Below are 17807 nucleotides of genomic sequence, written 5' to 3' on the forward strand. Positions count from 1 at the left end.
CCTTACTGGGTCCAAATTCACTGAGCATTTGTTGAAGGGGCAAGAGTGCGACTGGGGCTTATTCAGGGTGAGGATTTTTAGGAGGGGATGAGTGAGACACTGAAGCTGAATAGGGAGATTGAGGTGGACCCAGAAGAGCAGGGCTTGAGGGAGCTCCTTCCTCTGCTAGGAATGCCTCCAGAACTCTTTAATTCCCCAGGCTTACCCCTTGCAGTCTTTCCTGAGATGGCAAACAGGAGGGCTGGATCAATTCCACACTATCAGCAAAGGTCTGGATTGCCTTGCAAAGTATAGAAAGCCTGCACCTTTGGGGCCTCAGACCATCTGTCCTCACATCTACAGAAAAGTTCCAACTGCTGGATAATATTGAAATGAATGGTTCCTTCCTGAGGCCAATTCTGTCCTTGCTGTAAACCATAATTTGGTCAAACCTTTGTTCAGAGGGCTATGAATCATTTTTCCTACAGATTCCAAGGGTCAAAGCAGTCCCAGTAGTTCAGGATACACTCGAGAGGAATATTAGTGAGGGCTGGTGAGGAGGGCCAGTTGCCCATTCTGAAAGACAGGGAATAGAGGTGCCCCTCATTCCCTTCCTTCTTTTAGTGAAAACACAGGGTGTGAGAGAAAGCAAAGTAGGCGTTGTCCCTTCCCTTCCACCTCTTATCCCTGAGTCCTGGTGACCTTGACAGGTGCCGGTCATAGGTACCCATGACGTATGTGCCCACAAAGCAGGGAAAACCTAGATAATAGGAATTAACCACCATCACCTATGCCTCCATTTTTTCCTGCTGCTGACAACTTTTGGTTCCCTGGGCCTGTTTATGCCATGGGGTTTTTCTTTCCTGGGTCACAGCCTGAAGCTTCGAATCGAGTTTGGGACTGAAAAGGTATTTCAGAGGCTGTTTGTATCTGTTTAGAGTGTTTCAAATGAGCCTGGCCAAATGTGCAGTTATCAGCCAGAAGGGCTGTTCCTCCAACTTCCCTATGAGAAACAGAGTGCTGGGAGGGGTCAGTCCTCTCACACAAAAGGGAAAATGAGAAAAACAGTATAATGGGCAAAAAGGAAGGTCCTGGGAGAAGAATCCCTTGTTCAGTGCAAGTGGGCCACTTTACTCCTGCATCCTTCCCCAGTTCAGACCAGGTTGAATTCCTCCGCCAGGGTAGAAATGCTCTGTTGGCACAGTGGGCGAGAAGTGCCCTGTGGGTTCCTGGTCACCACCATGGTTTTCTCCTGCCCCCCAATCCCTTGTGGCTGTGCTCAGGCACCCGAGCTCGGAGGGGAGAGGGTAAGGGGAGCTGCCTTGAGCTGCGTGGGTCTGCAGCTGTTGGGGTGGAAGTGAAGATGGCACCTCTAGGAACAATTGGTCTGATTTGCACCTTTGATGGCTGAGCCAAACACTCATTTTACTTAGTAACATGGCGGCAGCCTGTAGCAAAACTTTAACATTATAAAAGAAGAGATAAGAGTTATTTCAAACCATGAGAGAGAGAAAATAGACGAAGTCTAGGTGTTTTGACCAGCTCCATTAGGGCAGTTTAAAACTCCATGAAGGTAAATAGAGCCTACCACTTGCACGAAAGAGAAAGAGATGGTAGGGTTTTGGAAAACAGACACATCTGACAGTTTTGCATTATGTAACAAGAATTGGAGAAAAGTATTTAGACATTTTATGGACTCACTAGTAAGTCTGTAGGGAATCTGAATCCCAAAGGAGTGTCAAAGAGTTTTAAACATGTGATCCTACTTGTTTGTGCTAAAGATGATGAGAAAAGTCAATCTGCAAGGTACTTGAAAAACAAAGATAACTAAGACTCTGAGTGGGAAAGCATCAGCATAATTTATTAAATACACATTCACCACTTTGGAAGACTGAAGTAGGAGGATCACTTCAGCCCAGGAGTTCAATACCAGCCTGGTCCCCATGGTGAAACCCTGCCTCTACAAAAAAATATACAAAAAAATTAGCCATGTGTGGTGGCAGGTGCTTATAGTCTCAGCTTCTTAGGGCAACAGAAGAGACCCTGTCTAAAAAGAAAGAAAAAAAAAACACACATTAACTTCTTATTTGCCTCATGCTTAATGTTATTTGCTTCATGCTTAATCAATAAAAATCTATAAAGCATGAGACATAGAATCTGGAACATGGTAGATATGTAAAAATGCTCATTGCCAGCCTATTCACCCAGGTGAGAGGCAGAAGATACCTCTCTCTTCTGTTTTCTTTATCTCCCTCTGTTCCTGTTTTCTGTGTATTTATGTGTACATAATAACATCCTTTCCAGAACTAGCACCACACTCACCTCTGCAAAGCCTTCCCTTGATCTTCAAGCCACCTTGTACTATTTAATACCGCAAGCATTTACATGGTTTGTACCTGATTGTATAGTTTGTACCAAGTAATTCTTCATGTCTAGGTATCTTATTGTGTCCAGAATTGGTTCCTTCCGGTGGGTTCTTGGTCTTGTTGACTTCAAGATTGAAGGTGCGGACTCTCATGGTGAGTGTTACAGTTCTTAAAGATGGTGTGTCCAGAGTTTGTTCTTTCAGATGTTCAGATGTGCCCGGAATTTCTTCCTTCTGGTGGGTTCATAGTCTTGCTGACTTCAGGAGTGAAGCCACAGACCTTCGCAGTGACTGTTAGGGCTCTTAAAGGTGGTGCATCCAGAATTGTTCATTCCTCCCAGTGGGTTTGTGGCCTCGCTGACTTTAGGAGTCAAGCGGCAGACCTTCACAGTGAGTGTTACAGCTCATAAAGGTGACACGGCTGGAGTTGTTTGTTCTTCCCAGTAGGTTCATGGTCTCACTGACTTCAGGAGTGAAGCCACAGACCTTTGTGGTCAATGTTACAGCTCATAGAGATAGTGAAGACCCAAAGAGTGAGCAGCAGCAAGATTTACTGCGAAGGGCAAAACAACAAAGCTTCCACAGTGTTGAACGGGACCCAAACGGGTTGCCTCTGCTGGCTTGGGTGACCAGTTTTTATTCCCTCATTTGGACCCACCCACGTCCTGCTGCTTGGTCCATTTTACAGAGCGCTGATTGGTCCATTTTACAGAGTGCTGACTGGTGCATTTACAAACCTTTAGCTAGACACAGAGCACTGATTGGTGTGTTTTTACAAAGTGCTAATTGGTGCATTTACAAAGCTTTAGTTAGACAGAAAAGTTCTCTAAGTCCCCACCGGACCCAGAAGCCCAGCCAGCTTCACCTTTCATTATCACCAAATGAACTTCTAAGTCTTTTGAATACAGAAACTATAGATTCATTGCATTCTATAATACCTACATTTAAACGGTTTATGTACTCATAAAGACACACATGCATACACACACAATGCTTACTCAAAGAATAGCATACTACCTGATTATACTGCCTCTGTAACTAAAGGACAGAGGTGATGGACTGAAGACAAGTTGTAGATGTGATCTCTGCTTTACTAGAGTAAATGTGGTAGTTTATTTACATAAAATACACATCAATAAACTGGGAAAATTACTTCCTGAAGATAGAAAAAGAGGAAATGGGTTCTAGCTATAAGAAAGAAGATTTTTTCAGTTTCCTGAGGGTAAAGTGCAGCTGATCTTTGAATAACATAGGTTTGAACTGCATGGGTCCACTTTTACATGGATTTTTTTTTTTCAACCAAAGTGGATCAAAAATGTATGTACTGGATCTATGTATGGGAAACCCACCTATAGGGAGGGCTGACTTTATATGTACATGGGTTCTACAGGACTGACTTTGGGACTTGAATATGTGTTGGTTTTGGCATATGTGGAGGTCCTGGACCAATCCCCAAGTATACAGAGAGATGACTATAATTATTATGTGATCTGAAATGACTACATCTTATATGAGTAGTTTGATGATTTACTCCATCAGTGTGGTCAATTTGATATACTAATCAAAATGATTACAAGCTAAAAATTTTGATGCAAAAATATTATATACTTTTATCAATGTCTTGAATGGAGATTTGTCAATACTTCAGTGGAGACACTCTCCTCTGTTGATTTCCATTGGTACTAGATTCTCAAATGACTCATTTGTAAGTCAGAAAAATTGAACGGCTTTAAAAGTTCTACCACAGTTTTAAGAATCTACAAAATTTTGTTTCTAGGCACACTATTTGATGTCCATCTCAAAATCAGACAGCATAAGGAACACTAACATGATGTAATTTTCTACATGTGCAAAAACATGTTAGATGAGAAAACATCTTTAAATGTGTTAAAATTTCTTTTTGAGATGCATCTTGTTTTTGAACAAAATTTCAGTATATGATTATAAAGTTCTAAATGCAGTATTTTAATCAAGTATAGGAGTAAATCATGGACTTCAGGGTAAAATGTTATTTCATCCAGTGCAAATAGAAAATAAACAACTCCCAACAGAGAAAACAAATACTGTAAATGTGAGGTAAAAACCAAGTCTCAATGCATTCAAAGAAAATAAGGAAAATTCATATTTCCCTTCTGCAGTCCCTCTTGACTGATGGTCCTTCACTCTTCTATGTTGAAAATCACCTCAAGAACCAAAAGAAATTGTGGTATCTTTTGAGATGAAGTATCACACATCCATTAAAATAATAACTATAATGACTATCAAAACATAAAATATCAATAAAAAATACAAAATCAAACACGTTAATAAATATGTAAATTTGTAAGTGAATTTTGTATTAGTTTAACAAAATTGTTTATGAAAAAATGTATATTTAAATAAAAGAACAATGAAAGTAAAAATTTATGTTAGAATGACATGCCTCTGGCTTTAGTTTTTACTTACATTTTTAAAAATACTTAAATATTGTCTCCTAATTGAAGTTGACATCTAAAAATATTAACTTTAAAATAAAACTGGTTTTCTAGAAATATGTCTCATTCAAGTCTACATTTAATATAATTTTTTTTCTTTTCAGAAAATTAAGTCAGTACCATCTTTAGACTTTTGACATATCTATTCTCTAAGATTTACAAAAGATGGTAGCTTTTTAATCACCCCAAAGAAGCTAGCTTTTAATTGCTAGTCCAATAGACTTCTCAGTTTTTGTTCATAAGTTTCCCTGTAAACATTGATATTACTGAACACACTAGAGTTTATTAAAGATTTATCTTCTCGGCCGGGCAAGGTGGCTCACGCCTGTAATCTCAACACTTTGGGCGGCCGAGGCGGGCGGATCACAAGGTCAGAAGTTGGAGACCAGCTTGACCAATATGGTGAACCTTGTCTCTACTAAAAATCCAAAAATTAGCCAGGCGTGGTGGCACATGCCTGTAATCCCAGCTACTAAGGAGGCTAAGGCAGGAGAATTGCTTGAACTGCTTGAACCCGGGAGGCAGAGGTTGCAGTGAGATGAGATCATGTCAGTGCACTCCAGCCTGGGCAACAGAGTGAGACTCTGTCTCAAAAAAAAAAAAAAAAAATTGATCTTACCTTGGTATCTTTCTCCATTGTTTCTTTACACCATTCCTTTTCTGCTTACCTAGTACACTAAACCTAAACCCGCTTCATGAATGGAAACAGACTTCAGAGATTCGTCCTCTTTCCTCAGATATTTTTTCTTTATTTAAACTCTTTACTTCAGCTATATATATTATATCGAATGTGAGGATATACAGCTTGAATTTCCAACCACACAATGTCACTCCTAGGTTCCAATGCTGAAATTCCAATTTTCTGCCAGATTGTTCTGCCTTACCATTCACTAGAAATCTGAATTAATATTGCCAAAAACCGGTTTACTATACTCCCCTCAAAACAATATTCTTACACCAACAACACATTTCTGTTACTTAAAGTACTATTCTATTTTTTTAACAAGTCTGAAATGTGGGAGTCATTATTCCACCTCTCTCTCCCTTATGCCCAAATCGTCGGTCAAATGTGACAACCTTTACAGTTGTCGCCAATCCTGACTATTTTTACCTCCACAATTGTAGTAAGATCGTTGTCACCTTCTCTCTAGGTAGGCAGTTTTCAAAATGGTCAGAATATCCTAAAAAGGGTAATATTTCAATAAATTAGGGCATTCATATTTCTATTTTTTTGTTTTGTTATATGGAATCTTGCTCTGTTGCCCAGGCTGGAGTGCAGTAGTGCAATCTCGGCTCACTGCAGCCTCTGCCTCTGGGGTCCAGTGATTCTGCTGCCTCAGCCTCCTGGGTAACTGGGATTACAGACACACGCCACCATGCTTGGCTAATTTTTGTTTGTTAGGTTTTTTTTTTAGTAGAAATGGGATTTTGCCATGTTGGCCCAGCTGGTCTCGAACTCTTGACCTGAAGTGATCTGCCCACCTTGGCCTCCCAAAGTGTTGGGATTACAGGCGTGAGCCACTGCTCCTGGCCAAATGTTTTATAATGTCCATAAGATAGATAGATGATAGATAGATAGATAGATAGATAGAGAGATAGACAGATAATTATAAATAATCCAATATGGCAGTGTGGTAGTGTGGGCTCCAAATTGGTGTCTTTTTTCTTTTTCTTTTTCTTTTTCTTTTTCTTTTTCTAGAAAAAAAATAAATAAATAAAACATCCTGCTGTCTCATTAAGACTGGAATGCAGTGGGGTGACCGTAGCTCATTGTAGCCTCAAACTCCTGGGCTCAAGTGATTCTCCTGCCTCAGCCTCTCAACTCACTGGGACTGCAGGCATGTGCCACTACACCCACCTAATCATTTAAATTTTTGTAGAGACAGAGTCTGACTATGTTACCCAGACTGTTCTTAAACTTCCGGCCTCAAGTGATCCTCCTGCCTCATCCTCCCAAAGTGCTGGGATTACAGGCATGAGCTACCGTGCCTGGTGTGCTTCAAATTTCTCTCATGAGAGATGCACAATCAAAAAGTTTTGGACACTCCTTCACTAGAATATTTCAACAGCCTCCTAAAGTAATTAGCTTTCTTATCTTCAGTTTCTCTCCCCTCCTTCATGTACACATAACTGCCAGCTAAAAGGTTCCCAGGAATAACAATGGTCACCTCACTGTCTGAACAAAGCTCTCTAAGGTCTTTTACTTGCCACTGCAGTGAAACTCACCTCAATAACATGACTCTGAAGGCAATCACAAGCCGACCAGCCCCTCCTCCAAACATGCGCACATGAAACGCACTATTTTTCCAGGCATGATTTTCACTTTTCATTTTCATAATCCCATCATCCCAACGAAATGTAACCATCTATCCTCATCTAAAACATACCAAGTGCCTCTATATAGTATATTTTGCCATAATAGTATATTTGTTTGACTTCTCTGTAGATCTTTGAGATAAGATCTGTGATAATAAACCCAATAAAAATCAGGTCCTCATGCAAAAGCCTCTCAAGTCATATCTATGGAAACTCGCTCCAGCAGCCACATGGTCATGGAAATCCACTCTGCTTTCCTCTCTTTAGGAACATTAAAGGAAATCCCATTTCTAACCCATAGAAACTCATCTCAGCTTCTCCCACTAATACCCAGTTCTCTTGTGCTCACCAGTGCTCTGGAGTTCCCTACATACCAAATCCCCAACAACCCTCTCTGCTTTAACTCCTGAAGCATGCCTTTTTCTCTCCCCATTCCTCATTGTTTCTCAGCTTCTTACCATGTAGCTTCTTTATGTAAACAAAGCTACATAATGGTAAGAACTTTTTCTTGTCTGATGTCCTTCAGCGCTTAGTCTGTAAAAAAATAGAACTTCTCTTAGAGGATGAGAGTCAGAAATGGAGGAAGATGTACCTAGTCTGGGTGGTGATTTGGAGATAATGGAGACAAGAACCCTTATACATTAGCATAAGTGATTTCCCTTCTCTACTGTCCCTCCTGATATACTTTCAGTTATGCAAACTTGTTCATTTCCTAATGTTGAAATCCTCTTCATTTTTAAGATATGATCATATTTCATTGGCTCTGTGATTTTCTATAACCAGAATTGATTTATTTCCTCCCAATGCCCATTGTCCTTGATCGCTAATACATTTATAACACACATAGTTTTTCATTACAGTTACCATCCTATCCAAATTTTCCTAAAGCATTGGTAACTCTTTAAGTCAGAGATTAAACCCTTATCTTTAAAACCACCATGGTATCTGTCCGAGAACATTGCAAACAACAGGTAAATGTTATCATACGAAAGAAACACCAAATGTTGTCATGACATTGTCTTCAGCAAAGAGTCTCTTGAACATAAACTGTTATATTTTCTTATTTGTCTTTTTCTTTTGGATGGGGTATTACTCAATGCTATGAGTAGTAGTATTTCGTAGTATTGGGCATAGTTTGCCGATTTAGAGGATATTCATCTAAATAAACATACACATTGCAATAATTATTGCAACAATACCTATGATTACTTCAAGTCTAGATAAAGAATGTTGTATCCTCAAATATACCACTTTAGTGAGGGGTGTTGATAATGGAAGAAGTTATGCATGTATGGGAGCAAGGGGTATATGGAAAATTTCTGTTCCTCACAATTTTACTATGAACACAATAGTGCATGGAAAAATGCCATCTAAACATGTTATGTTCTGACTTTAAAGATATTATTTGAAAGAGGTACAAACTTAAAAAGGCAGGGAATAGGTTCAGATTTTGTCATTATAATAGCATATTTGTTTGAGGTCCATATTTAACATTCAAAAGAAACAGTAATGAAACCAGTAAAACTGAGTTTTGCAAAAATTGCGTAAGATTCTTAAAAGTTATGATACAATGAGATAGTTATAAAAAAGAAATCTAACAGACTTTCCTTGCAGGGTTTCAGAACTGCATCAATCAAATCATTCATTTATTACAAAAATATTTATTGATTATTTAGTGCTTACCATGTCTTATATTGTAAGAACCTATAGTAAATTATAGGTGACTGACAAGTCAATTTTTCAAAAAAAATTAGAGTCAGTGAAACAGTTTAGTAATTTAAAGTAGACTAGGCCGGGCATGGTGGTTCACACGTGTAATCCCAGCTCTTTGGGAGGCCAAGGTGGGCGGATCACGAGGTCAGGAGTTCGAGACCAGCCTGGTCAACATGCTGAAACCCCATCTCTACTAAAAATACAAAAAATAACCGGGCATGGTGGCTCATGCCTATAATTCCAGCTACTCAGGAGACTGAGGCAGGAGAATTGCTTGAACCTGAGAGATAGAGGTTGCAGTGAGTCGAGATTGTGCCACTGCACTCCAGCCTGGGTGACAGAGCGAGACTCAATCTAAAAAAATAACACTACTAATAAAGTAGACTATAAACATATAATTATTCACTCACTCAAAAGTCACAATTTATTGAGTGTTGTGTGATAAGCAATTGGCTAGGCTAGATGCTGGTAATAAAAGATAAAGAGAACACAGACTAGATCCTAAAGGAACTCATAATCCTGTGCTACAAGAGATGTATTCACAATGTGCTAAGAAAACATAAAGAAACCCCTAACTAAGCCCAGAGATGACAGAGAATGCACTCAGGAGTTAACCTTTAAATGGTGCCATGATTGATAAGCAGTGCCTCTCTTGGTGTAGAAATAAAAGAAAGAAATTGCAGCCAGCCAGACGTAACTCAATGAGCTAAAGTCGAGACGAATGAGAAAGCATGACAGTTCTCCTGAACAAAAAGGCTGTTAACCTGGAACAGAGCAGAAACATAGGCGAATGGCAGAGAAAGAACTGTGAAGGGTCTTATAGCCACACAAGGAGTCTGGTCTTTAATAAATCCTGAATGAATGGAGTCCTTCATGCGTCTTAAGAAAATCAGTGGCATATTCACATTTATATTTTAGACAAATAAATAAAGATCAGGGAAATGTTTAGATATTAGAATCAGCTGAACTTAGTGACAAATAATATGGTATAAGGTAAAGATGACAGAGAAAGGGAAGATAAAGTGAAAATTCATTTCCAAGTGTCATACTTGGGTGACCAAGTGGTATATGGAGACAAAGAATGTGTCACAGTGAGATCGATAACATTTCTAATTTGTACTTGAATATTGTTTCCAAGTCTAAATCATACATATAGTCTTATCCTGAAGATTTACATATTGGCAAGTAAAGGAAAATTAAGGCCAACTCAAGACCATAGATATTTAAAGTGTATTCCCTGATTCATTATTTATATTGCATACTTGTATAAATTAATAAAAGGTTTCCTTTCTTAAACAAACCTGATACAATAAAATTGGGATTTATGTAAAGGACTAATGTTACTATTTCCTCTTTTAAAAAATGACATATTTGCCTCAACAAGAAATTTTCTTTTTATTTATTTTTTAATTAGACTTTAAGTTCTAGGGTATATGTGCATAATGTGCAGATTTGTTACATATGTATACATGTGCCATGTTGGTGTGCTGCACCCATTAACTTGTCATTTACATTAGGTATATTTCCTAATGCTATCCCTCCCCCTACCTCCACCCCACGACAGGCCCCGGTGCATGGTGTTCCCCACCCTGCGTCCAAATGTTCTCATTGTTCAATTCCCACCTATGACTGAGAACATGTGGTGTTTGGTTTTCTGTCCTTGTGATAGTTTGCTCAGAATGGTGGTTTCCAGCTTCATCCATGTCCCTACAAGGGACATGAACCCATCCTTTTTTATGGCTGCATAATATTCCATGGTGTATATGTGCCACATTTTCTTAATCCAGTCTATCATTGATGGACATTTGGGTTTGTTCTAAGTCTTTGCTATTGTGAATAGTGCTGCAATAAACATACGTGTGCATGTGTCTTTATAGCAGCATGATTTATAATCCTTTGGATATATATCCAGTAATGTGATGGCTGGGTCAAATGGTATTTCTGGTTCTCAATCCTTGAGGAATTGCCACACTGTCTTCCACAATGGTTGAACTAGTTTACAGTCCCACCAATAGTATAAAAGTGTTCCTGTTTCTCCACATCTTCAGCACCTGTTGTTTCCTGACTTTTTAGTGACTGCCATTCTAACTGGTGTGAGATGATATCTCATGGTGGTTTTGATTTGCATTTCTTTGATAGCCAGTGATGATGAGCATTTTTTCATGTGTCTGTTGGCTGTATAAATGTCTTCTTTTGAGAAGTGTCTGTCCATATACTTTGCCCACTTTTTGATGGGGTTGTTTGATTTTTTCTTGTAAATTTGTTTAAGTTATTTGTAGATTCTGGATGTTAGTCCTTTGTCAGATGGGTAGGTTACAAAAATTTTCTCCCATTCTGTAGGTTGCCTGTTCACTCTGATGGTAGTTTCTTTTGCTGTGCAGAAGTTGTTTAGTTTAATTAGATCCCATTTCTCAATTTTGGCTTTTGCTGCCATTGCTTTTGGTGTTTTAGACATGAAGTCCTTGCCCATGCCTATGTCCTGAATGGTATTGCCTAGGTTTTCTTCTAGGGTTTTTATGGTTTTAAGTCTGACATTTAAATCTTTAATCCATCGTGAATTAATTTTTGTATAAGGTGTAAGGAAAGGATCCAGTTTCAGCTTTCTACATATAGCTAGTCAGTTTTTCCAGCACCATTTATTAAATAGGGAATCCTGTCCCCATTTCCTCAACAAGAAATTTTCTTTAATGTTACCTTAGAGTGTTTTCTAATGATTTTAAAGTAAGACTACAAGTTAGTGAAAAAATAGATTAATATATATATATGTATTAATAAATAAGACAGTTGGTTTTCAGTTGGTTTTCAGCAGAATGGGGTACTGGCTGTTCATTACTCATGGCTGTTGTGATGAGTCAGTGGTCACACTGCATAATTGTAGATACCATGAATGTCACCACTACCTATTGCACAAACTAGGAAAGAGCTGAGGACAATTAATGTCACACTCGAATTTAACAGAAATCTCTAAAAGGATAAAATAGCACTCTGAAAATGAGTTAATAAATCGGAAAAAAAATACATAACCGTGTCTAAATATTTTTTCTATTTTTTTTTTTTTGAGACGGAGTCTCACTCTGTCGCCCAGGCTGGAGTGCAGTGGCCGGATCTCAGCTCACTGCAAGCTCCGCCTCCCGGGTTCATGCCATTCTCCTGCCTCAGCCTCCCGAGTAGCTGGGACTACAGGCGCCCACCACCTCACCCGGCTAGTTTTTTTTTTGTATTTTTTTAGTAGAGATGGGGTTTCACCATGTTAGCCAGGATGGTCTCGATCTCCTGACCTCGTGATCCGCCCGTCTCAGCCTCCCAAAGTGCTGGGATTACAGGCTTGAGCCACCGCGCCCGGCCTATTTTTTCTATTTAAAAAGAAAAAAATTGGGTTGTTTAAAAAATGCTCATCATCACTGGCCATCAGAGAAATGCAAATCAAAACCACAATGAGATACCATCTCACACCAGTTAGAATGGCGATCATTCAAAAGTCAGGAAACAACAGGTGCTGGAGAGGATGTGGAGAAATAGGAACACTTTTACACTGTTGGTGGGATTGTAAACTAGTTCAACCATTATGGAAAACAGTATGGCGATTCCTCAAGGATCTAGAACTAGATGTACCATATGACCCAGCCATCCCATTACTGGGTATATATCCAAAGGATTATAAATCATGCTGCTATAAAGACACATGCACATGTATGTTTATTGCGGCACTATTCACAATAGCAAAGACTTGGAATCAACCCAAATGTCCATCAGTGACAGACTGGATTAAGAAAATGTGGCACATATACACCATGGAATACTATGCAGCCATAAAAAAGGATGAGTTTGTGTCCTTTGTAGGGACATGGATGTAGCTGGAAACCATCATTCTTAGCAAACTATCACAAGAACAGAAAACCAAACACCGCATGTTCTCACTCATAGGTGGGAACTGAACAATGAGATCACTTGGACTTGGGAAGGGGAACATCACACACCGGGACCTATCATGGGGAGCAGGGAGGGGGGGAGGGATTGCACTGAGAGTTATACCTGATGTGAATGACGAGTTGATGGGTGCTGACGAGTTGATGGCTGCAGCACACCAACATGGCACAAGTATACATATGTAACAAACCTGCACGTTATGCACATGTACCCTAGAACTCAAAGTATAATAATAAAAAAGAAAGAATTATTATGCATTAGTTTATTAAAATGCCAGTAAATAGAATTGCACTGTCTTTCTTTTAAGTATTTGTCTGTATTTTGTACGCTTTGATAATTAATTTTATTCGGTTGTCAAGGTAATTATATAACTTGTCTTAATTTAAACTGCAACAACAAGCTAAGAAACAGTTATGGGGTTTCTGTAGAGAGTCTCTTTCTAAGTATCCAAAAGCCAGACTTTCATGCCTGCCTACGTAGCAGTAGTAAAAACTCAACAAGGCTTCTAGCTGCATGACAAATATAATTCCTGGAATTTTCCTTCTTAAGTATTCACATCATCACCATTTCATGTAACAAACATTTTGAATTCCTGTAAAGTCAAAGAGAATTCTTAAAGGAATAGCTACTACTCAAACAATTTTGACATGTAAACACCTACAGACTTTCATATCTAAAGATAAAAATCTAAAAGAGTGTGTCAAGAAGGGTTGCCTAAAAGCAAACCCTAAGACAAGGATTCTCATGAAAGTGATTTATAGTATTTAGGAAGTGGAGTGTGTGAAGTTGGATAGGGCAGGAAAGGATAAACAAGGATGTGGTCTTGGCTGGAGCTTCACTTCAGCCTGACCTCACTGGGCACTCAGGAGTATATATTAAACCTAGTTGGTTGTGCTTTGACACAAGGGACCAGTTCTTTGTACTGTCATATTATCGAATCACTGCTACTGCCCACTAAAGTGAGTGGAGGTAGAGGTGGGTGTTATATCCAGGCACACCCGCTCTCACTGGGCCAAAGGGATGAGTGCATTGGCCTAGTGAAAGCCAACTGGATGAGACAACAACAATATCTACTGCAGAGGTATGTTTTTTAAATATCTTGGAGAAAGAAATATCTTGCACAAGGTTCAAGTGAGCAGTGAATAAACACACGGATGACAGCAACACAGTGCAGAGAAGAGAAAGTAAATAGAGGCATGCCTTCTCCTTCAATTGCACATTGCTTTACTATGCTTCACCAACACTGCGTTTTTTACAAATTGAAGGTTTTTGGCTTCCTGAAGCTAGCAGGTCTATTGGGACATTTTTACAACACCATGAGCTAGCTTCATGTCTCTGTGTTACATTTTGGTAATTCTTACACTATTTAGCGTTTTCATTGTTATTATATACGTTAGGGTTATCTGTGATCAGTCATCATTGCTGTTACTATTGTAATTGTTTTGGGGCACCATGAACTGCAGTGCTACAAGACAGTGAAATTAATCATTAAATGTTGTGTGTGTTCCAACTGCTTCACTAGCTGGCTGCTCCCTCATCACACTCCCTCTCCCAGAGACTCCCTATTCCTTAAGAAAAAACAATGTCGAAATTAGGTCAATTAATAATCCCACAATGACCTCTAAATGTTTAAGTGAAAAGAAGTTACACATCTCTCACATTAAATTAAAAGCTGGAAATGATTAAACTTAGTGAGGAAGGTATATTGAAAGCCGAGATAGGCCAAATGATAGGCCTCTTGTGCCAAATAGTTAGCCAAGTTGTAAATGCAAAGGAAAAGTTCTTGAAGAAAATTAGAAGTGCTACTCCAGTGAACACACTAATGATAAGAAAGCGAAACAGCCATATTGTTAATATGGAGAAAATGTGAGTAACCTGGACAGAAGATTAAACCAACCACAACATTCCCTTAAGCCAAAGCCTAATCTAAAACAAGGACCTAACTTCAATTCTGTGATGGATGCCTAGGAGAGGTGAGAAGGCTTCAGAAGAAAAGTTGGAAGCCAGCACAGGTCAGTTAATGAGATTTAGGGAAAGAATCTCTGTAACATGGAAGTGCAAGGTGAAGCAAGTGCTGATGGAGAAGCTGAAGCAAGTTATCAAAAAAAAAAAAAAATCTAGGTAAGATTATTGAAGAAGGTGGCTACACTAAACAATAGATGTTCAGTATAGGTAAAACAGCCTTGTAAGGAAGACGATCCCATCTAGGACTTTTATAACTAGAGAACAGATGCCAATGACTAACTGAAAAGCATCAAAGGACAGACTAACTTTCTTGTTACAAGCTAATACAGCTGGTGACTTTAACTGAAGTCAGTGCTCATTTACCATTTAGAAAACCCGGGAGTCCTTATGAATGATGTTAAATCTATCTTTGCCTGTGCTCTATAAAACACGGTTTACTGAGTAAGTTAAGCCTGCTGTTGAGAACTACTGCTCAGAAAATAAAAGATTATTTCAAAACATTACTGTTCACTGACAATGCACCTTGTCACCCAGGAGTTCTGATGGAGATGTACAAGGGATTAATGTTATTTTCATACCCTCTAACACAGCATCCATTCTGCAGCCCATGATCTAGAAACAATTTCAATTTTTGAGTCTTATTTTTTAACAAGTATATTTCATAAGGCAATAACCAGCATATATAGTGATTCCTCTGATGGATCTTGGCAAAGTAACTTTAAAAAACCATCTGGAAAGGATTCACCATCCTAGACGCTTAAGAACATTCATTAAGAACTTTCATAATTCATGGGAAGAAGTATCAATATTAACAGGGATTTGGAAGAAGTTAATGCCAGCCTTTACGGATGACTTTGAGAGGTTCAAGACTTCAGTGGAGAAAGTCACTGCAGATGTGGTGGAAATAGCAAGAGAGCTAGAATGAGAAGTGAAGCCTGAAGATGTGACTGAATTGTGGCAATCTCATGATAGAAGTTGAACAGATGAGGAATTGCTTCTTATGCAGGAGGGAAAAAACTGATTTCTCCAGATGGAAACTACTGTTGAAGATACTGTGAACATTCTTGAAATGACAGTGAAGGATTTAGGATATTCCATAAACTTAATTGACAAAGCAGCAGCTGGTTTTCAGAGGATTAACTACAAATATTAAGGAAGTTCTATTGAAGATAAAATGCTTTCAAATAGCATTGCATGCTACAGAGAAATCTTTCATTAAAGAAAGAATCAATTGATGCAGCAAACTTCACTGTTGTCTTATTCTATGAAATTGCCACACCACCTCGATCTTCAGCAACCACCACCCTGACAGCAGCCATCAACAGGTAGGCAAGACCTCCCACCAATGAAAAGATTAAAGCTTTCTGAAGGCTCAGATGAATGTTAGCAATTTTTAGGAATAAAGTATTTTTTAATTAAGTTATATACATTTTTTAGCCATAATACCATGGCACACTTAATAGAATACAGCATAGTACAAACATAACTTTTATATACATGGGAAACCAAAAATTTCATCTGACTTGCTTTATTGCAATATTTGCTGTATTGCTATAGTCTGAAACTGAACCTGCAATATCTCTGAGGTATGCTTGTACTAAACCCAGATGTACACAAACCGCTAAAACTTGTTACACACAGAAGTATAATTTAATCATAAACTCCACTAAGGTTAATATAGTACTTATGCTTTAGGAAGCTGTGATCAGTAGAATTCTAGGATAGTCCCATGATCCCCACTCCCTAGTATTAAGCACTGTATAATCTGAGTCTGGGTGGGACTTGTGATTTGCTTCTAGCCAAACAAATATGGCAGAGCTGATAAGATGTCACTCCCAAGATTATGTTTTATTATGTAAGATTCCATCTTAGCCAACTGAAGATAGAGACTCTCCTGCTTGACATGAGGAAGCAAACACCCGTGCACGAACTGCCAAATGAGAGGCCACATGGATATGGCAAGTAACTGATTTGCCTTTGGGACTTGAGGACAGCTTTCAGCCAACACGCAGCAGAAGACCAGTGCCCTCAGTCATACGGCACAGGAAAATGAATTCTGCTCACAATTTGAATGTGCTTGAAAGCAGACTCTCCCTGATCAAGCCTATAAATAAGAACACAGCCCAGCTGAAACGCTTATTGCAGATCCTGAAACAGAGAACCCAGTGAAGCCATGCCTGCACTGACTCCTGATGTACAGAAACTGTGGATAATGAAGATATATTGTGTTTGCTGCTTAATTTTTGATAATGTGTTATGTAGCGATGGAGAACTAACACAGGTGGGTATTTAAAACCAAATATTCTATGCTCTCACTTAGAAATGGGAGCTAAGATGTGAGGACGTAAAGGCATAAGAATGATATAATGGACTCTGAGGACTTGGGAGGAAAGGTGGGAGGGGTGAGGCATAAAAAACTACACATTGGGTTCAGTGTATGCTACTCAGTTGAGGAGTCCACCAAAATCTCAGAAATCACTACTAAAGAACTCATCCATGTAATCAAACACCACCTGTTGTAGTTCTGTAAATGTTTGGTAGTTTTAAGCAGCGAAGTCATTGGTTCCCAGGGTTTTATTTTCTAGGATAATTTTGATTATGGCTTCAATCTTGTTACTTCTTATTGGCCAGTTTAAGTTCTGGATTTATTCATGCTTCAATCTTTGTAGGTGGTATGTGTCTAGAAATTTATCCATTTCTTCAAGATAGTTGACTAAAGATACTTTATACTATCTTCCTCCACTTAAAAGAACTAAAATGGCAAGTAGATAATCACACTTTGAAGATATCATCCAAGAGAAAACACTGGAGTTCAACAGAATATGAATAGCCAATACCTAAGCAAGGAAATAAAAAGAATCAAGGCAGTCTGCTCAGCCTGGTTCAGTTGGGAGCCAAGAAAGACTCCTCAACACAAGGAAAAGGTAAATGAAAGATTCTCAGTGGTCCACATTTTCACCATAGACTCCTGCAATTCTAGCCACAAGAGAGCCCTCTACCCTAACAGATTATGAAACTAATAGAGGGTGTGGCTGGGAGATTTTATTATGTCATTGCCCCAAGAAGGA

At 38.9% G+C, this 17807-nt stretch overlaps 1 long non-coding RNA gene across 1 annotated transcript in view; it reads left to right on the forward strand.

The window, feature by feature from the left end:
• The first annotated feature begins 804 nt into the window (after window positions 1–804).
• Window positions 805–17807, forward strand: part of LOC119620428 (uncharacterized) — a 39810-nt gene continuing 22807 nt past the window's right edge. The window contains exon 1 of the long non-coding RNA XR_005236956.1: window positions 805–887. This is a non-coding gene — a long non-coding RNA (uncharacterized lncRNA). The remainder of the gene's footprint in view (window positions 888–17807) is intronic.

This window comes from Chlorocebus sabaeus, chromosome 7 (genome assembly GCF_047675955.1).
Source record: "Chlorocebus sabaeus isolate Y175 chromosome 7, mChlSab1.0.hap1, whole genome shotgun sequence".
In the NCBI taxonomy this organism is placed as follows: Eukaryota; Metazoa; Chordata; class Mammalia; order Primates; family Cercopithecidae; genus Chlorocebus; species Chlorocebus sabaeus.